The sequence below is a fragment of the Sinohyriopsis cumingii genome, unplaced genomic scaffold (assembly GCF_028554795.1).
Source record: "Sinohyriopsis cumingii isolate HCF-2022 unplaced genomic scaffold, ASM2855479v2 utg000426l, whole genome shotgun sequence".
Classification (NCBI taxonomy): Eukaryota; Metazoa; Mollusca; class Bivalvia; order Unionida; family Unionidae; genus Sinohyriopsis; species Sinohyriopsis cumingii.
In genome coordinates, this window is record NW_028315897.1 from 263,044 (window position 1) to 286,518 (window position 23,475).

A 23,475-nucleotide genomic window follows, 5' to 3' on the forward strand; every position below is an offset into this window, starting at 1 on the left:
AAGTTACTGATAGAGTCGCAGAAGCAGCTGGAAAAAAAAAAAAGAAAAAAAAAGGAGCTTTCAAAAGATCTTCCAGCTGAAATAGCTGCTGGTCAACCACCTCGGGGGAACGAAGGAGAAGCGAATATAAAAACACTAAAAGGGGGAAGGAGAAAAGGAGTTTATTTTATGAACAAATTTACTTAGGGAGGTATACAAACAATAACCAAAATTTTTAAAATATCAATGATCTAGGCGGGTTTGTTGCTTATCAGAGGTGTAAATCGTGATACGTAGAATAATTGGGTATATTGTATAAAACGAGGTTTAAAACAAACAAACACTGAAGATCCGAGATATCAAATTTTTCTTGATGCAGCAAATCGATATTAAAATGAGATTATAGATCGAGGAAAAAAAAATCAAAATCGTCGAGGAAGCAGCAACCTTCTAGTTAAGAATCTTCCTATCAGTTTCCTCCACCTCAGCAAGAAATAGAGCAACAAAAACCTTCTAAGTTACAACCTGAGAAAAATCCTTATCAGCTTCCTTCACCACAATAGCAAAAGCAGCAGAGAGGGTGAACAGACCACTTAGGGGAATGGTCACCCTTGTGTTTGACCAAAAAAAAAATAGTGACCCTTCATAGAGGTCAATTACCACGTCTACGATTATTGTTTGTCCCAAACAGAATTGTAGACGCCCCTCTCTGCTGCTATCAATATTGGGAATCATCATCTGAATCATGGGAATCTTCATCTGAATCATCTTCATCTGAATCTTCGGAATTTGTTCTATGTTTCAAGTAATATTCAAGTTCTGATGGTGGTTTTTCTATTTTTGGATTTATGTTCTTTCTGTGTTTATAATATATCATCAAACTTCTGTATTCCTCTTCTGCTGATATTAATTAAATTATTATGTTATAATAAAATGATACATCCAGAATCTCATACTGCAAGAACAGCACGAGAACGATTAGAAACAATTAAAAAATTTCTTCCTGTCAGAGACTCATTTAGAAAAAAATCTGCAAGCGCAGCAAGAATCAAAAGTTGAGTACGAAGAAGACACTAAAAAACTATTTAAACCCGTCACTGCAGCTACTAAGAAAGCTGCAGCGGCTGTTGAAAAAACTATATGGGGAGATATTAAAGAGGAAGATGAGAAGAGGAAAAAGGGTATTTTTCCGGTATTAGAACAAACTGCAGCGCAGGCTGAAAAAATAGCAAGAAGAACCAAACAAACAAAAAAGATTTTACGAGACCTTCCAACTGGCATAGCCGCAGCTCAACCTCCACCTGTTGGTGAGGAAATACTTGAAGGTATTGGAGAACTTCGTACTGAAGTCGCCGATGTGAGAAAAAAACTTGCATCTAAATCCAAACCAGCAGGAGAAAACGTAGAATTAATTGCAAAATTTAACGAAGGAGTTGTTGAGGAAATTAGAAAAACTGAAAGAGAGAGATTACCTGAGATGATATTAGATAATATATCTAATAAATCTAGTATTTTAAAACCCCGTCATGAAAAAACAAATGATGATAATTTTATTAAATGGATATATCGCGTATATTACAACAAAAAACAAGCTAGAGGTCTAGAATAGGAAAGACTTAATGAAGAAGTAAAAAGACTTTATAGAGAGAGACGGGAACAACCAGAACAAGGAGAGTCCTACCAGTATCAGCTTCCTCCACCTCTGCAACAAATAGAACAACAACAATCTTCTTCGCCACAGCAAAGGTTGAAGTCGGAAATTAAAAGGACTAAAGAGCTAATTAAATTACTATCCCCGAAGAAAATTTCTTCGCCTTTACGTACAATTTCTTCACCGGTTGTAACATTTACACCGACAGGTTCACCACATGGATTTCGAGAAAGTGACTCACCCCCGGACACCACTGAAGTACTTACTCCGGTAATGCAACCACCAGTATTTAAAACACCTCAAGATGAACCTAAAACAGGATCTGGTTTATGTCCTGATAATATCATCAATGACGTATCACGGTTAGAAGTTCTCATAGGAGGAAAACGAGCTGGAAATAATTCACCAGAAATAACCAATGAAGCAGCTGATATTTGTCGGCGACTATTTCAAGGTGGCATCGTGGATATCGGCGTTTACCGAGAACTTATTGATGAGCTCGTTGATGACTAGTTGTTAGATAAATAGTAAATAAAATAAGATGATTGTGCATGATAATCATCGTAAACCCACACAGGTTAGAGCGGTAAACTCACGATTACCAATCTATAGTGTTATTTACGGAGATGGACTTGGTGATGTCATTCGGGGATTATTCACGAGGATAGCTCCAAAAGTAGCACCTGTTGCAAAACAATTATCGATGAAGGCTATTGATATTGTTCGTGATAAAGCTCCTGGTGCAATTGTCAATGTTGCTGGTAAGGCGTTCTCGGCGATCAAGGAAAGACTAGCACGATCATTGCGACGAAAACAACAACCACCGGTGAAACTGGCAAGTACTGAGGTGATGCCCGCAGACGTAAGTAAAATAATAAATCAGGCTGCAAATCAAAAACTAGCGGCGTTAGCAGATCAAGGACTCGGTGAATCTGGAAATAATATCTCAAGTTTGATATCAGGAAGTGGAACTTTCCGAGGTGGAACTTTCCGGCGGCGGTGATCAACGTGTTAGACGAAAAATAATTATAATAAAATGTTCAAGCGCGTGTCCGACACAGCATTTGACATGGAAGCACCCGTCCTTAAGGATGAATCTGTACGTGATTATCAATTTTATTCCTATGACGCAAAACAACCAGATCAACGTGGAAGAATTGAACTACAAGTTCATGACACAAGTAGATACTTTTTACCCGCTGATGCCTTTCTTGAGGTAGAAGGTACAATTATAAAAACGGATAATACTAATTACTTAGATCCAGTAAAAATTGGTTTTGTCAACAACGGGATCATGGCATTATTTAGTGGCGCCACATATATGATTGATGGAAAACATATTGAATCAATTCAGAATGATGTCGACGTTGCTACAACAATAATTGGTCTGGCGAGATATTCTGATGATTATACAAGATCAGCAGGTCCCACAATGATGTTTGTGAAAGATAACTCCAATAACCCTGAAAGTGATCCGTATAATATAAGACGACCAAGAAATTTTGCCGATAACAATGATGCTGACGTGTGGCCAGTAGTTCATGGTTCTGGCGAAAATTTCAACTTGGGATTTGCAGCACGTAGAAATATGTTGCTAGGAGGCAATAGAGGTTTTTCATGTACAATTCCACTATCGCATATTTTTGGATTTTGCAGGAATGTTAAAAAGGTTATTTTTGGAGCTAGACACACGGTTGTTCTTGTAAGAAAGAACGATGATAATGATGCTCTGTGGAGACCCGCTGGTGATGCTGGTAAAGTAATATTATCGAAACTTTCATTGTGGATGCCGGTAATGACTCCAACGATCGCAGAAGAACAGCGATTAATTTCTTTCATGGATGCAGGTGGTAAATCCTTGTTGTCATGGTTAACAACAAGCACAGACAGTATGCAAACTAACGTTAACGGTCAGTTTACATGGCATATAGCATCACAACAGGGTGTTTCTGCACCACGACATATTTTTATTGCTTTTCAGAGAACTGATCGTTTAAACTCACAAGTTCACTCTCATATGATATTTGACCAACTAGGTCTCACAGATATTTCCTTACGGATAAACGGACAACAGGAACCAACAGAAAATGTACAACTAAATTATGCATTAAATCACATAGGACGTGCATATCATCGTTTGATGTCATTTATGGGACGTGATCAAAATGTTGATACTGGGTTGCAAATATCACAACTAGATTTTAAAAACTTGTACCCGATTTATTATTTTTCATTAGAACATCTTGATCTATCAAAACAATCTGTCGTTGATATACATCTCAAAGCAATATTAAATACCGGTGGTGTTGATTACAGAGCGATCGCGGTCATACTTAGCGACAAGGCCATGTTACTTGAAGGTGGCAGTGGTCGAATGAGGGTCGTTGATGCACCGGTGGAAAATCTTTAATCGTGTTATTTAGAAAAATATATTTTATATAAAAATGTCGTATAGTCATGTTAATGTTACTCTGACCCCGGGTCAGGTAAAAAAGCTTCAATCAAAAACCGCCAACAAATGCGGAACTAAAATATCACTAAAACGAGATCATATTAGTGGTGGTCCAAACAAATTATCGTTGACAAATAATCAGATTAAACATTTCAATAAAGCCCTAGAATCAAAAACTGGAGTTCAATTCCATCTCTCCCCGAGCGCCATCAAAGACATGGTTAAAACGGGTGGTATATTTCCACTACTTGCGGCCATTCCGGCATTAATAGCTGCAGCTGCTCCAGCCGTAGCAAAAGCAGCCGCGTTAGGTGCTGTTGGAACAGCCGCTGGAATGGCACTAAAGAAAGCAACAGGGCGGGGATACAAAAAAAAGGGACGCGGTCTAAGATTACCGGGATCTCGTTGGGGGAGAGGCCTAAGGCTTCCAGGGTCATTTCGTTAGACGTTCCAGCATCAAATTTTGATTTACTTAATGCCGCTAAAAAAATAAAAATATCCGCCTTTAGAGGTGTTTTTATGCGAGATCAATTACCGAAACAACCAAACAAACTCGAAACAGGTATTATTAATCTCGACGAACGTTCCGGACCCGGTACTCATTGGGTATCATACGCGGTTGATCCACGTGGAATCGTTTATTTTGATTCGTACGGGTTAGCTCCACCCGTTGAATTTATCAAGTATGTCGCACCACTTCACGCAACAACCAGAGTTTGGTATTCAACGCTACCCACACAAACAATGACAGATCCGCCAATATGTGGCCGTGAAGTAATTAATGTACTCGACGCTATATCAAAATCATCCAAGCCGCCACATAAAGTCGTGCACGATTATACAAGCAACCGATTTGTTGCGCGTAAAGCATTTTAAACAACGGATCTTATTATAATGGTTGACATTTACGGAAGATCTTCTACTAGTAAGAAAATAAAATCCGACGTTGATCTGTCAAAGTATGCGACTAAAGATGACCTCGCTGATATTATGAACCTTGCTGGAGTTGACCCAGATGAAGTTGTTATTTTTCAAGATCGATATGGTAAACTAAAAACCAGCAATATCAAATGGAATGATATAGTCCGGCGAGTACTCGGTGCAGTTGCAGATAATATTCCCGTGTTTACTGACGGTGGTAGAATCAGAGATTCAAGTATGTCACTTAAAACCATCAGAGATGAAATTGCAAAAAGTGTTGCTAATCGCGTGAGAAACACCGGTGACACAATGACAGGTGAACTTAGCATGAACGGGAACAAAATAGTAGCTGTAACAGCTCCAAAATCTGACAACGACGTCGCAAACAAACTATACGTCGACGACGTGGATGGAAAACTATCCACGCTACGGGCCGAATATGATGTTCACGTAACCGGTTTTATAAGGCTTCGAAGAAATTTTCAGAAAATCGATGATGCCATAAATAAGTTCTTTGGAACTCCTTCCGTCATCGATATAAAACTCGTTGATATAAAAACTGACCTAGACACGATCAAACAAAGACAGCAAAACATCGTAGCGGGAATTCCTGAGATTGTCAACAAAACAAATTTGATTAAAATTCCAGCTGCAATAACTCCCGGGTATATCACAAACATCGTATGCACGGTATCATCGGGATTTGCAACATGGTCGCAGCAAAATAATACTATCAAATATACCGCAACAGTCACTGGCGTGTACAGGCTGTCTGTGTTTAGTGCTGCAAAATTTGAAATATTTACAACGTTTCCATGGCGTCATTCCACCGACAGGTTTTCCGGGGTTGTATCTGTTGTATTAAATAGCGGAAACGAGGAAATATTTATTCTGGAAGCAGCTGATAAGAAATTAACCGCAACATCCTTCTGGTGGTGTATGGAATTTGTAGCTGGAACACCTCAATTGGTTACTGCATAAAAATATATATGGACGGTGCACAATACAGATACAATCAAGCAGGCGGCGCTAAAAGATCAAGTCGATCAATATACAGTAAAAGTAAAAAAATATCGACGACGATTGGTTATCGTTGATGTGATTGTTTATTCAGTATCCGCTGTTGTTGCTGGAACCGGTGTAATATTATCAGCGTTGACAACGATGGCACCAGTAGCTGTAACTATCTGTATTTCAGCAGCAACAACTATTGCAGGTGTGCTTGGTATCATCACAAAAAAAATATGTACTTGTACGAACGAAAAGTTATCCGATTACAAAATAAAATTACATACAGCGACGGTAGCATACTCGAAATTATCCTCGTTGTTATCAGCGAGTCTCAGTGATGGAATTATATCTGATTTCGAATTTTCAATGATAACCAAAATATACGACGAAGGTATCAAAGATACAAGTATCAATAATGACAGAATTACTCCAGCAGATCGTGACCAACACAACTCCGCCAAAGATAACGATGATCTCGGTAAGTTCAATTAATCCTGAATTTAGTGTTAATTTTCCTACTGCAATTCCAGTAAAAGAAATAGCACTAGCACAATTACGAGTATATTACAGCTGGCCAAATATCAGATCAAAATCATTTAATGGTACACCAGCAAATAATTCGCTTGTATTTACTAACAAGAACAAACCCGATGGAACACCTGACTGGGTTGTTGTTGGAATACCAACCGGCAGTTATGAGATCGAACAAATCAGTGAGGAATTTGCGCGTAGAATAAAATCAATAACAGGAAAAGAATCAAAAATATCAATTAATGTTCATGAGCCGACGTTGTCCTCGACGATTGAAATAAACTCGCCTGATTATGCCGTTGATATTTATCAATCTTCAATCAGATCCGTGCTAGGATGGCCTGAAATATCACCACCGATAACACCGATACCACCAGAACCGAAAAAGTCTGATTATGTCACGGATAGACAATCATATCATGAAATTAATCCATCATACGGGGAAACACTACGTATTATAAAAAATAAATCAATGCTTCACAATTTTTCCTTCTTCGGTGAAATTGAGGCATGTTTTTTTAAAAATCCGGAAGAAACAGGACATTTTAGGGGTTTTTATCGAGAGAATATTATTAAATATTTTCAGGAAATCAATCAAGAGTGTAAAAAACAACTAGATCAACTAAATCAATATTTTAACGAACATATTTTTGACATATCAGAGTCATCGCGTGAAAAAATCATCACGCGTGTGGAAATATTAAATCAGCTTATATCAGATATGGAATATTTTAATAACCGAATAGTTCAGGCGATGGTTAGTCTTTTAGAATCACCTGAAAATCCTGATGTATATAAATGGTTAGAAAAATATAAATTAACAGAAGCCGATGTACCAGATTATAAATTTCCCGGGTATAGTGTAACCGAGTTAAGAAAATCTATCAATGATGTCATTGATGAGTTTTTTCCTAAACTACTCGATGCATGGAGAAAATTAATTCCACCAGCAGCTGTTCTTAGACATGATAATGATCCACACGGCGGCGGAAGACACGTATCCCCGCGGATCGTTAATATAACACCGACGGTCGCGGTCAATCTGGTTTGTGACGTAATCGATGGCAGCTATCAAATAGATCTCGGAAGATCAAATCAGGCTTAACAATTATACATCCTGTACACTTCACACCACAAGTTCCCCCTGGAAGTTTAATCGTGCAAGAACCAACTAATCCCGTGTATTTGCGGTGTCACAATAATATTTTAACACGAATAAATTTTAAACTCACAGACCACCTTAATCGCTTGATTGACATACGTGAAGAAGAGCTTGTAATAAATCTGTATGTAAAGTCGTAAGACTTTTGTCGTAAAGACTTCCGTCTTAAGGATTTCTGTCTAAGGACTTCCGTCGTAAGGATTTCTGTCTAAGGACTTTGTTGTAGATCTTCAGAATCAAATTCGATCAACTTAAAAAAATAAATAAAAAAATATTTTATTATCACTGGCACAAATTTGTGTTTGGTACAAATTAATCGGCCTAGGCAACTAAAAAAGCTGGTCGATGAAAGTAAAATTAAAATTTCTATCACAAAAAAAAATAATATTTATTAATTTTCCTGATTTTTACTGAAATTGTACAAATTACTTGATTTTGACTACCAACTACCCCCTCAGAAACATAAAAATGCACGAATTACTTGATTTTGACTACCAACTACCCCCTCAGAAACATAAAAATGCACGAATTACTTGATTTTGACTACCAACTACCCCGTCAGAAATAAGAAAGTTCTAACCTTGTCAAATTGTTCCTAATAAATTTTATTTATTATAAATTAATTTTATTTAATAATAATATTATTTTTACTGAGATTTTTATTTTTTTTTACTAAAATACAACGAAATTGCTCAATTTTCCTGATTTTGACTACCAACTACCCCGTCAGAAATCAAGTAATTCGTGCATTTTTCTTTGATTTTGACTACCAACTACCCCGTCAGAATCAAGTAATTTGTGCATTTTTCTTGATTTTAGTAAAAAAAAAATAAATCCTCAGTAAAAATAATATTATTAATAAATAAAATTTATAATAAATAAAATTTATAATAAATAAAATTTATTAGGAACAATTTGACAAGGTTAGAACTTTCTTGATTTTGACTACCAATACACGTGGTCAGCGTTGACATGGACCCCAGTTACCAAAACTTTCATTTTCATTATCACCAGTAATGAGGTTACTCTGGATCGTTTCACCAGTAATGAGGTTACTCTGGATCGTTTCACCAGTAACGAGGTTATTCTGGATCGTTTCACCAGTAACGAAGTTACCTTGGATCGTTTCACCAGTAACGAAGTTACCTTCTGACATTATTTTTCTTAATAGTCTTATACGGGTACTAATCGTTTTCTTTGCCTCATACTCGTGGGATAATAACGATTTAATTCTTTCTACGGCGGTAGAAAGAGGAACGAACTCCTTCACATGATCATCTTCTACGGTAGCTAGCGACTGAAACATTGCCGATTGAATCCGTTTCATGAGCCTGTATTCAGATGATAGTGTGTGTGTCCCCATGGTTTTACGTTCTTGTAAAATCTCAAAGTCAGAAACTATTTTTTCAGGATTAAGTTCATCAGATATATTAATTCCATCTTTTTTTAATTTTTTAATAGCGACAATTACATCATTGATATTTTCATGGTTCATTATATAATATATAAATCTTTAAAATAAAAAAAAAAATCCCTAGAACACCTATCGAGTGTATTAGCGAGTTCGTCGGGATGTTTCAGGGACAGCACAACCAAGAACTCGTAGCTTGCCACCGCAATCTACCAAGTTCATTAGGCAAATATTCCCTCTACGAGAGCCCCTAACCCGCCAAACAACGGTCTAGAGGCCCAAGAGGGAGGACAGCACAATCCTCATTAAACTCGTAGCTTGCCACCGCAATCTACCAAGTTTAGAGGATATACATATAACATATAACTAACTAAGGACGGCACAAGGACAGCACAGTCCTCATTAAACTCGTAGCTTGCCACCGCAATCTACCAAGTTTAGAGGATATACATATAACATATAACTAACTAAGGACAGCACAGTCCTCATTAAACTCGTAGCTTGCCACCGCAATCTACCAAGCTTAGAGGATATACATATAACTAACTAAGGACAGCACAGTCCTCATTAAACTCGTAGCTTGCCACCGCAATCTACCAAGTTTAGAGGATATACATATAACATATAACTAACTAAGGACAGCACAGTCCTCATTAAACTCGTAGCTTGCCACCGCAATCTATCAAGTTTAGAGGATATACACATAACATACAACTAACTAAGGACGGCACAAGGACAGCACAATCCTCATTAAACTCGTAGCTTGCCACCGCAATCTACCAAGTTTAGAGAATATACATATAACATATATACAATGAAGTGGTTATATACAATGAATGAAGAGCCCCTATCGAGTGTATTAGCGAGCTCAGATTATGAATGAAACGGCACTAACTAAGGACAGTAAAAACATGTACGCTCAGCAAAATCCCACCCACAATAATTAATCCAGTGGGTGATACGAAAATATGTATCAACCACAAGTCAATATTGTGGTTGGGAATTTTGCTGAGCGGGGGGGGGGGGGTTTGCGGTTCCCCCCACTATTATAAAAATCGCAATTATGCGTACACCACCGACAAATTGTCAGCCATGGGGGTTTGATCCTGGACCGCGAGCGTCACAGTCCAATACCATACTGATTGAGCTATCAAACATTGTTACGAACATATGTTTCGGAAGTTAATATATAGCTAGCTATGTAGCTAGCTATATAGCTAAGGAACCAATATTTACACTAAACAGCGGTTTCTGAATAATAACAGTTTCTGTATTTAACAGTTTCTGTATTTGTAGCGGTTTCTGAATAATAACAGTTTCTGTATTTGTAGCGGTTTCTGAATAATAACAGTTTCTGTATTTATAACAGTTTCTGAATAATAACAGTTTCTGTATTTGTAGCGGTTTCTGAATAATAACAGTTTCTGTATTTATAACAGTTTCTGAATAATAGTTTCTGTATTTGTAGCGGGTTTCCCAAGTAGACTGAGAATCAATAATAACAGTTTCTGTATTTGTAGCGGGTTTCCTAAGCAGACTGAAAATCAATAATAACAGTGGCATGAACACACAACTGCAGGTCGATTACAATGACAAACGGTTTCTGTTTCACACACTGCTTCCTACGGATCAATAACATTATCATGATCTCTCGTAATGTTGTATGATGGGGAAATATTTAAAAAACATAAATAATACTTCTACGAGTAATTAGTTACGATATAATTAGTTAAACTGACTAATTACGATCATAAAAAAACAACCATCTACGAAGAAAACTATATATTACAAAGTAATCTCCCCTTATATAATCAAAAATTCAGTAGTGTATGGAGGACCTACTGTGACATAAATTAAAAAAATTAATTCAATGTGGTGATGATAGTTAATAATGTGGTGATGATAGTTAATAATGTGGTGATGATAGTTATTGATACTTAAAGATAATTTTCTGCTTATATTTTTTCGAGAAAGTGGTTTCATATATATTTTCTGCTACTTTTTGTACTGATTGCGAGTGAATATCAAAATATTTCGCAGCCGCGTTCATAGACTGAAACATAATTACTTTGCCAGTTTCTATGCTTGTGGAAATTACCGCCCTCTTTCCGATTGTCTTACATCTTCCTGTATTACCGCGTGTATTATTCTCGCTGTGAGAGATAGCTTGTAAATTGGATAAATTATTGTTTTGAGTGTCCCCGTCAATATGATCAATAACAAGACCGTAATTGATCACTCCGAAGAAACATTCATACGTAAATCTATGACACAGATAATGTTTCTTTTCCCCCCCGCATGTGAACATTAGATAACCAACATTAGTAATATAACCAACTTGTTTCTTCAACTTGCAGTGTCTGATGATACCATTAATACTTGATTCATAGTTTGTTATGACAGGATGTGGGACAAATATATTTTGCTCCATTATAATAATATTATATGTTTAAATCATTGTTTGTCTGAAATCTTGATATATAATCCCTCACGGATTTTATAGCGTTTTCACCGCTATTATTTTTTTTGTCATAATATCTTTTGAGTTCTCTGAACCGTTTTCCGCCGCACTTCCCACATAATTCTGTCTTTCCTCGCACTCCAATACCACACCGTAGACATGGTATTGGTCCTAGACTTCCTCGTCGTATGTTTTGTGAGTGCATCCAACAAAATTCCTTTCTACAGGATTTGTTGCATCGATTTACTGAGCCGATCATCAACCATCTACATTGAGACATTGTATATATATATATATAATTTTCTTTATTTAAATATTTGTTTTAATTATATGAACGAGTTTGAGAGATTATCCCAAACTAGGCCTGTTAAATATAAATTCAACCTTGACAGATTATCTTCTGACTTGCCAGTACGAGATTTGGTTGATCCGAAAAATAAAAGTTTGATCTCGAAAATTCACGACGCCAAGAAAGAATTTTACACGGATGGTGCATCTCATACATGGTCAACGTTCAAGATTATACGAAACACTGACTTTGTCACGGACGCTACAATGAATGACAAACGAGCGGCAACTATCATTAACTACATCGCTGAATACGAGGGCAATCAAAAATATTTCTTCAGAGTAAAATTTATTGTATTAACAGAAACAGATAGTTGGATTATCCGTGACATATATGATCCTGTCCTTGGTAATAATAAAACTATCATATTAAGCAAAAATTCCAGACCGGGTCTACTGACAGGTATTGACAAACCGTATTATGAACGAGCATATCCTGTAACAGCAGTTATTTATGGAATTTATGAGATAAATAAAAAACCCAACGTTGATAAACTAGCGCCGATGAAATTTTCAAGGTTAAATTGTGTGGCTGAACGAGTAATAGAACACTTTACAAACGCGATGCGTGGAAATGGATTAACTGATTTAAGGCGTGAAAAAATAAACTCGTGGGCTGATTCAGTTAAGGATACCGGTGCTACAATAAAAGATGTTGCTGGGTTAGGAAAAATATTAAAATTTCCAATAACTGTGGCGACAATAACGGGAGAAGTACTGTACCAGTCGAAATATAAATCGAAGGGAGCTCCAATAAATATTATCGATCATAACGCGCACGCATGGACTAACGCGGTAACAATATTTCCACGTGATCGAACTGTTAGATTTTACCCCCCAGACAATTCTGGGGCAGATAATTCTGGGGCAGATAGTATGTTTGATTTTATCAACGAAATAAGTAAAACCGATCCTGTATCGGTATGGTTATTTAAAAGTAATGAGGAGGGTGAATTTGATCAGTTTGTCAAACCGAACGGTGAAATATATCGCACAGAATCCCTCCATGACGAGATGAAAAATCTTGCGACGTTTTTACAGTGCAAGCACGCGGAAAATACTGACAAATTACTAACTAATTGTTTTACCGTTCCATCTGTTGCGGCTCATTTCGCCAGAGAACGAAATTCATGGAAACCAACACGATTTGATTTACTCGAGGACGTACGCGCCAGTTGCGTCGAATATGGACATGGCGGATTATGGAATACCAAATATAATTACAATGATGTTATTTCGGTTGATATGGTTGCATGTTGTCCAGGAAGTTTTCTGGGATACGGAGATTGTTCTACGTACTTTGAAAGATTTGGTCACCCTACAAACGAGATGACGCGAGTGGCAATTAATGGACCATTACCTGATTTTGATCTGACTGGATTCGCCTGTATTGAGTCGTTCGAGTTTAACGAAAATCTTCACAAGATTTGTTATGTTTGGTTTGGCAGACATTTTTGTGAAAAACGTTGGGCACCTATAGTTTTGTTGCGATATATGCTAGATTGTATGATACTGACATCGTTGGTGGTCAGTGAGGCAATTATATCATATCATGCACAGACCAAAGTTTGGTTGCCCATGTCAGATTCTGAAGCTATTAGCGAGTTTAAGGATGATATTCCTAATAAACTCAAAACCGCAAGAGATCTCGGTAGAAAAATTATAGGTAAATTTACTCAAGGTGGTGCATATGATTATAAAAGACATCACACACGATTAATTTTAGATGATGCCGAGTACGATTTTATAATTGCTGATACAACGGCGAAAAATACGTTTGTAAATCGAGAGAGTGTTTATTTGTCCGACGGAACAAAATTAGGTACGATCGTTAGTTACATAAATGATGTATCCCCGCAATATACTCATCTAAGATCTTCCATGTTGGCTTATGTTTCCATAAATTTATTATCGATGATTAATAGATTTCCTGAGACCGCAGTCAGAGTCGCAACAGATTCGTTTTATATTTCAAGTAAATATTTAGAACCTGTTATGAAATTTACAAGTAATGATGAAAGATGGGGTTCGTGGAGAATAAAAAAGGAACTATTACACAATTATGTAGAATCAGCAGATGTTCCAGTGAGAGATTTTTATCGTGAGGGTAATAAAATATCAGAAATGTCGAAGGCACCATCGTTGAGTGATCCAATAACCAGATATAAGACAGTATATCTCAATGGACCTGGTGGATGCGGCAAAACAACTCGAACGATTAATGTTTTTAGAAATTCAGATATAATCGTGCTGACACCCACACATAGACTTGCACGTGAGATGAAACAGCGGCAAGTACAATCGTGCACGTATCATAGTTTCTTCCGATGGCGCGGGGATACATGGACTCCTGAACGGATGGGAGAAAAATATATACCTAAAATAATTATTTGGGATGAGATATGTACGGTGTCATTGGATACATTAAAAACGTTTCTTGATTGGTTGTTGACGAAAAATACCGCCATAATAATGTGTGGCGATCATGGTCAACCGCCGCCTTTTGTTGGACCATCTCCACATGATTGGTTAAAAAATTTCGTTGATTATTACGAAGAAATAGATGATGATCATAGAGCTCTTGATGCAAATTTGAGGGAGTTTAAAAAATTAATCAGATTACAATCAAACAAAATTCAGTGTGAAATAATACGTGGAGTGATCTCAGAGACATCAATGAGTGATTTTTTGAACTCATGGAGACCCAACGATTTGATCGTAGCAAGTAGAAAAATAGTCAGAGACGCTTTACAACAACAGTTATTTCAACTACATAAAGAACAATATTCAGAATTGCCCGTACCGTTGTGTTATAGACCATCAGATACACGAAAACAGAATATTAATGTCGATATTCCAGGACCCTTGACAGAGTCAAGGAAACAGAATCTCGTATTAAATGATATTGTCGCCGTTGATATCAGTGTGGTCGAAGATGCAATACACGCTGACAAATCTCCATGGGTGTTGGGATACGCTATGACGATCCACTCGTCTCAGGGATTAACTATTTCTGATACACGAGTTTGGATTGTAGACGATCGCATCGAGTGGTCAAATTTAGTCTATTTAGCGGTATCGAGGGTCAGAAATATATCTCAACTACGTAGAATTATAATTCCTGAAATCGTTGATAAATTTAACATCATCGATGATGATATAATGAGAAAAAAATTAATCGGATACAAACAATCTGACAAAAAAAATAAACGCGACTTTGATCTTGATGTTGAATTTATCATTGAGTTAAAACAGCAGCAGAACAATCATTGCGCATGTTGTAATTGTATAATGTTATGGCGGTATTCGAGTAATGATTCAAGACAATTTACCGTAGATAGAAAAGATAATAGTCGCGGTCACACACGAGAAAATACCATGTTAACCTGTCTTGAGTGTAATCGACGTAGAGGCGCTAGTTAAGTGATCGAAATCACCGAAGTGATCGCGGCGGTAGTTGTGTATCCGCGGGAATTATTTGTAGTTGTTCACGTGTAAATCCACGTTGAGGAGCGGCCGAATCTAATCTGTAGATTGCAGGTCTGGAAACGCCTACATTTCTTCCAGTGGATCTTGTCACGGTAGATATTTTGTGTGTGGTAACACTCCAAATAGGATCAGTTGCTCTCGCTTTACCACCTTCAAGTTCACCAGGCTCATATAAATATCTGACTGTAACATCACCTAATATTTTTTGTTTTCCAGCATCTTTTCGTTGTGTTGGTATATTTATTTTTGTGACCGCGCTAATGGGTTTCATGTTGGTTGTTCGTGTGATTTCATTATTTAATGCAGCTATCACACCTGGTAATCTTGCAACCCATTCGCGAGATCTTTTATCCTGAATAAATTCCCTCGCGTATTGATATCCAAATAACCGTTCAGCAAGTGTTCGAATAAATCGCTCAACAATTGCTTGATCACGGTGAATTGCAGTATGACCTCGTCGTATTTTGGTATTATGTTGTTTCATCAGCGATGATACTGGACCAAGAAATTCCTTGCCAGGATCAACCTGTAGTAGCTGTGGCCATCGTAGACCACCTTGTGGTCCGAGTCCTCGTTGATAAATTCGTTCAAACGCATCGGCTACTTCAGATGATGTTTTCGCCGATAGCGGCTCTGCTTCTTTATATCTACTTGCAACATCAACTACGGTTAGCGCGTACTTGTACGTTTTTCCACGCACAGTATCATGCGGTTAAAAACAGAATATCAGCTTGATGAACTTCATTAGGAACACTGACATCGAAATACGAGTACTGAATTTGTTTAGGACGTGGTAGATAAATTTGCCATATTGCTTGTTTAGATAACCACGTTTTAGCAGTAGAATGTTTAACCGCCGCTGCATCAGCAAGTTTACCAATTGCTGCTTTGCCTCTCCAGTATCCTCTCGGCGAATAATAAATTGATTCCATTATTAATTACCAGCCCCAATCGCTAATTTACCTTTCATCGAGGATCTTACTAACCAATTAGCTAATGATTCTCTAATATTTTTATTTTTTATAGAATTTAATGAATGAATTAATTTTACATCTGCAATATGCCTATCTTGTAGATTTTGACTTTTATAAGCTACATCATGAGCATGACAAGCTCGATCAATAGCATTTATTGGTTCCTCACCTGGTTTTGGTTGATCTTGATCATCGAGCCTGATATCAAGTCTGGTACCAGGACCGCAATAATTATATCCTGGTAGATGTTTTTCTCCACTATATTTAGCCCATGGAGCACCTGGAAACTTTGACATCAAATTAGCAATATCACCACCGCGCTTATTAGGTAAAAACGAAAATTTCTTTCTACCGCATATAGAAAATTTTCCACCGTATGCTATTTTTTTATTTTTTGTTATAACCGTGGCTAAATCAGTAGTTGGAGTTTTAACTCTACAGCGTAAACAATATAAATTCATGTTATAATATATATGGATATAATTGATTTCTCAGCAACTCGGCAGCGAGAGCCAGTTAAGCATCATCCTGCGCTACCGAACTCCATCAGAATGATTATCATAGGACCATCTGGATCGGGTAAGACGCAATTATTACTTAATCTGATAATGAGATGGTTGAAATGGGATAAATTATATTTAGTAGCACCATCCGTTGATGATCAGCAATGTTATGATGTACTTAAAGATTTCAATGAAAACGCGCGATTACTGGATGAGGATAATGATGTTATAGAGTTTATAACCGATATTGATGAAGCACCATCCGTAGATTCCATAGACGGATTTATTAATAATTTAGTTGTATACGACGATGTGATGCTAGATAAACAATCAAATCCAGCCAGAATATTTTCCCGAGGGAGACACAAAAATACAGACGTGATCTATGTTACTCAACGATATACACAAATTCCGAAGGTGATCAGAGACAACTGCAACATTTTAGTTGTGTTTAATGGCATAGACACACACACGTTGCGAAATATTCATCAAACCTGGTGTGGTGGTGACATGGATATAATTAAATTCAAAAATTTCTTCTCACAAGCGCAAGCTACTCCGCATGGATTTATAACAATAAATTTACATGATCCAAGAACAAGATATCGTGTGGGTATTGATAAAATATTTGGGTAACAGGGGTGATGATAAAATTAAATTGAATTAAACAGATATCATTAATATAATGAACAACTGTGCGTGGTTACGTCAAGGAACCACTAACAATTGTAATAAAAAATGCCGTGGAGAATATTGCAAGAAACATAATTATCTTATAAAGAAAAACCTTCATGCTGGTCCACGAGGTTGTGTTGGATGTAACAACGGCGTTAGAGGATTATATCAGATTTGCAAAAATTGCGGTGGAGATCGATATCGAAGTTTGATGAACTATTACAGAAAAAGAAAGAACATAAATCCAAAAATAGAAAAACCACCATCAGAACTTGAATATTACTTGAAACATAGAACAAATTCCGAAGATTCAGATGAAGATGATTCAGATGAAGATTCCCATGATTCAGATGATGATTCCCAATATTGATAGCAGCAGAGAGGGGCGTCTACAATTCTGTTTGGGACAAACAATAATCGTAGACGTGGTAATTGACCTCTATGAAGGGTCACTATTTTTTTTTGGTCAAACACAAGGGTGACCATTCCCCTAAGTGGTCTGTTCACCCTCTCTGCTGCTGCAAAATATACAAAATATTTTTAATAACTCAACTATTATTGATTGGATTAAATATAGCAACGTGAAAGCATTATTTACAGCTGCAAATCCAGATGGAGCAGAAGTTTTGAAACCTCAAATTTTGGATAAAGTAGAAAAAAATGAGCCACTATGATTGTATTAAACTTATATATAGTGTTAATAAGGGTCTAATAGTTGACCCTAAAGATTTGAATTCTATTAAATTTCGACAAAAAGCATTAGATAAAAAAATAAACATCTATAAATAGAACAAGGACTACAAAAATTACGACTAGAACAAGAACTACGACAACCTCAGACGGTTTCGCTGTCACGGCCATAATCTCCAAATGAATTTTACAATGCACCGACAACCAGGAAGAGGTATTTCTTTATCGACAGGCAATCTTATCACTAGATGTCCCAATAACATTCTTTATGACACAGGACTAATAGAAGTCATTATAGGAAGGAAACGTGCTGGAAATAATTCTCCATAAATCATCAGTGAAATATTTGACATATGTCAAAGATTATTTACAGGTGGTATCATGGGTATTTGTGTCTACCGGGAACTTATCAATGAAATTGCCGATGACGTTATCATCGGTGGTTATCACAGCGAATAAATAAATAAGTAATACATAAGATGATCGTACATAGTTCTCAACATAGACCTGTAATGGTCAGAGTAGTAAACTCACGATTTCCATTATATAAGGCATTCTACGGAGTCGGACTCGGTGATGTTGTTCAGTGGTTATTTTCGAGAATGGCACCAAAAGTAATACCGATTACAAAAGAATTATCGATGAAAACATTCAACGTCGTTCGCAATAAGGGTATTCATGCTGTTGGTGATTTTGCCCGTAAAGCGTTATCACGATTAATACGACGAAGAACTCAACCACCGGTGAAACAGGCCAAAATGGTTTTATCTTCTACTGAAGTTCTGCCTGCAAATGTCAGTAAAATAATAAATCAAGCCGCAAATAAAAAAAATAGCAGAGTTGGTTGATGAAGCAGAAAAACATATGTAGCTTCAAGTTTGATAGCGGGAAGCGGCATTTCCCGAAGACCATTTCTTGTTAGACGACCATGATTTAAACCATGCCAATTACAATAAAGATGATCAAAAGTGTTTCCGATCCAGCGTTCGATATGATCGCGCCAGGTCATAAAGATGAATCAGTGCATGATTTTCAGTTTTATTCAAATGACTCACGAGTGCCAAATCAGCGTGGAAGAACTGAATTACAAGTCCATGATTCAAGTAGATATTTCTTGCCAGCCTAAGCTTTTATTGAAGTAAAAGGTGAAAAAAAAAAAAAAGACAATACCGCGTATGCTGATGACATTAGAATCGGTTTTATCAATAATGGCATCATGGAGTCGTTTGACAGTGTTCCGTTTCTGATTGATGGAAAAATGTTGAAATAATTCAGAAGGACGTTGACGTTGCTAAAACAATAATCGGTCTTGCGCGGTATTATGAAGATTACAGAAGATCAGCCGGCCCCACAATGATGTTTGCGAATGATACAACTAATTACCCTTACGACAATATGTTCGCTATAAGACGACCAAAAAAAAAAATAACATCACCGCCGCCGATGATGCCGATGTAGCACCAGTGGTGTATGGCCCCAATCCAGGATACAACCTAGGATTTTCAACGCGTCGAGCAATGTTTGGAGGAGATCGTAGAACTTTTCCATGCACGATTCCGCTATCTCTTTAGAGTTGGTAAAGGTGTTCCTAAAGTTAGATTTGGCCCCAAACATACAGATGCACTTGTAAGAAAAGCCACAGACGATGATGCAATATGGAGACCTGACGGTCCTGATGCTGGTAAAGTAACACTGACAAAACTTTCGCTGTGGATGCCAATATTAACTCCATCAATTGCCGAAGAACAGCGATTACTGTATTTTATGGGCGCAGGTGGTCACTGTTGGCATAGCATACAGTAACCACGGATAGTATACAAACTAACATTAACGGTTTATTAACATGGCATACAGCATCACATCAAGGTGTTTTTGCATCACGACATATATTTATCTCGCTACAAAATGACGATTGGTTGAATAATTTAAGACGTAGCCATTTGATATCTGACTCACTTGGATTCACTGATGTTACTTCACGGATAAACGTCAACAAGAACCGACATAAAACATATCCAATCTAATCCTTTTCGATCGAGCAACTTGATCTATCCAGTCAGTATGTTGTTGATATTCATTTCAGGGCCAGCATGAATCCAGTAGGTGATAATTACAGGATCATCGCGTTTATACTCAGCTATAATCAATCTTACTCGAAGGTGTTGGTTGGCGCTTGAGAGCTTTTGACGCACTCGCGGAAAATATGTAATGGTTTCCAAACATGTAACGCAATTAGATCGTTATTAACATAGTATAATGTCATGTCATCACGTTAATGTCAGTCTGACTCCTGGTCAGATTTAAAAAAAAAAACAAACAACAAACCGCATCAACCAAAAAATCCGGAACCACAATAACACTAAAACATATCCAGATCACAGGTGGACAAAATAAGTTGTTGTTGACAGAACGTCAACTCAAAAAATTTAATGGTGCTAATAAAGCTAAGACTGGGAAACGAATTATTCTTTACGCGGGTGAAATTTCAGATATGGCTAAATCGAGTGGTGTATTTCCACTTATCGCGGCAATACTAGAATTAATAGTCGCTGTAACTCCAGCCTTTTCAAAGGCAGCAGCGTTAGGCGCATTTGGTACTGCTGTTGGGATGGCATTAAAAAAAGCAACAGGAAAGGGTTTAAAATTACCACGACCAGATACGGAAAAGGTCTCAGACTTCCAGGAACAATTCATTAGCAGACCGTCAAAACGTTCCACCGCTGTCAAATTTGGATTTACTCTATGCTGCTAAACGATAAAAATTATTTAAAAAATTAGAGGTGTTTTTATGCGCGATCAATTACCACATGAACCAAACAGCGCTGAAAAAGGTGTCATTGATTTAGTCAACAGCTCAGGACCAGGTACTCAATGGGTGGCATACGCGATTGATCCACGTGGTATTATCTATTTTGATTTGTTCAGGTTAGCACCATCTCAGAAATTTATAAAATAGGCGCTTTCTTTGAAAACAGGAGAAAAATATACTAATCTGGTATTCAACATTAACAACACAAAAATTAACCGGTCCACCAATATGCGGCCGAGAAGCATTGCTGTTCTCGACGCTGTATCAAAATCAGCATTACCACCTCATAAAGTCATTCATGATTATACTACTGCGAAAGATAACAAATAAAAGTTATCCGTTATTGTTAAATATCGTGGTAGATATTTATGGAAGATCTCTCAATGAACTCGGAAAAAAGGGGAAGAAAGGGCCGAGGAAATAGTTTTATCAAATTATGCGACCAAAGATGAACTCGTGGATATTATGAACCTGTCTGGAAATGACCGAGATGAAGTTGTTGTTTTTCAGGATAAACGAGTAATATCAAATGGAATGACATAGGTCGTATAGTTCTCAGTGCTACCGGGGATAACATCCCTGTGTTTAATATCGGTGCAAGAATCAGAGACTCATATATATATATATATATATATATATATATATATATATATATATATATATATATATATATATCGGGTATCAGAAATGAAATGACAAGAAGCGTTGCTGATCGTTTACGAAAGACCGGTGATACAATGACAGGTGAACTCAGCATGGATGGAGACAATATGGTTGTTTTGAGAGATCCAACAACTGATGAAGATACCGCAACAACAACAACAACAAAAATGCGTAGACATTAACTACGATGACGTGGACGCAAAATTGTCCACGCTACGAACCGAATATGACGTTCATGTAAATATGTTTATGAATACTCGTAGAAACTCTCAAAAAACTCAGTAAAATCGAAGGCGATTTTTTTTTAAATCCTCCAACATATATAAAACTCTCCGATAATAAGACGGATATTGAAACGATTAAAAAGCGCCTAGACGATATCGTAAGTGCAATTCCTGATATAGTTAAGAAAATTAGCTTAATCAAATTTTCCCACAACAGATTATCAATTACACATATACGGTATCATCAGGATTTCCAACATGGTCACAGCAAATTAACACTATCAAACATACCGCAGTAGTCAACGGTGTCTATAAACCTACTGTCTTCAACAGTGCAAAGATTTAGTATATTCACTACGTATCTCTAGCGTCATTCAACCGATAGATTTTCTGGAACGGTGTATGTTGTGTTAAACCGCGGAAACGAAGAAATTTTTATACTGGGAGCATCTGATAAATCATTAACCGCAGCATCTTATTGGTGGTGTTTGGAATTTGTTGCAAAAACTCTTCGATTGGTTACGTCAAAAAGTATAATGGAGTTAAGTGTTCAGAAATTTAGATATAATCAAGTACGTGAATGTTAGACAGCGCTAAAGGATATCGCTGACAAGTATACTTGGAAAGACGTGCAGTTGCTATTTATGTTGTTATATGCTCGGTATCTGCGTTCACAACTGGTACCCGCGTAGTATTATCTGTAGCAGTAGCAATATGTGTTTCATCATCAGCGACGATTGCTGGTGTTTTTAATAGTATAGCTCCAAAAAAATCCTCGTGCACGAAGACAGAATTACACGATTATCAAATGCGATTACATAATGTGTCAAACGCATATTCTAAATTATAGTCGTTGATATCATCTAGTCTTAACGATGAAATGATATCTGATTCTGAATTTGACACTGCTTAAGACATACAATGAAGTCATCGATTTAGAAAACGATGATTTAAATCATAGCAATTTAAATAACGAGAGTTACTTCAGCAGATAGTCACAAATACAACCCCACTGAAGACCCCAACAATATCAGTGAATTCAACCAATCCTGAATTCAGCCTTGTCTTTCTAACCATAATTCAGCGAAATACGTAGATCTTGCACAATTTCGAGTGTATTACAGCTGGCCCAACATTAGATTAAAACCATTTGGTGGATTACCGTCAAATAATTCGTTGGTATTTGCAAATAAAAATGAACCAGATGCAACACGCGATTGGCAAAATATTGGTATTCCGACAGGGAGTTATCAAATAGAATAGATTAATGATGAATTTCATTGCAGAATAAAGTCATTGACAGAGCAAGAATAAAAAATAGCCACAACAGTTCAAGAACCAACACTTTCTTATGTAATATAAATAAATTCTCATGATTATGTCGTAGATAATTCTCAGTCGTCGATTAGGATGGGTTGAAGAGGCTCCATCGAAACCAGATGCAATACCAGAACCAAAGAGATCTGACTTTACTTTATATAAAAACTCGCTTCTGGAAACGGAAATATCGTATTATGAAAA

The 23,475-nt window shown here is 37.0% G+C and overlaps 1 protein-coding gene across 2 annotated transcripts in view; it reads left to right on the plus strand.

Moving 5' to 3' along the window:
- LOC149774056 (uncharacterized) overlaps positions 1 to 23,475 on the plus strand; it is a 108,923-nt gene that overhangs the window by 20,507 nt on the left and 64,941 nt on the right. The gene's annotated exons all lie outside the window — the stretch shown is intronic.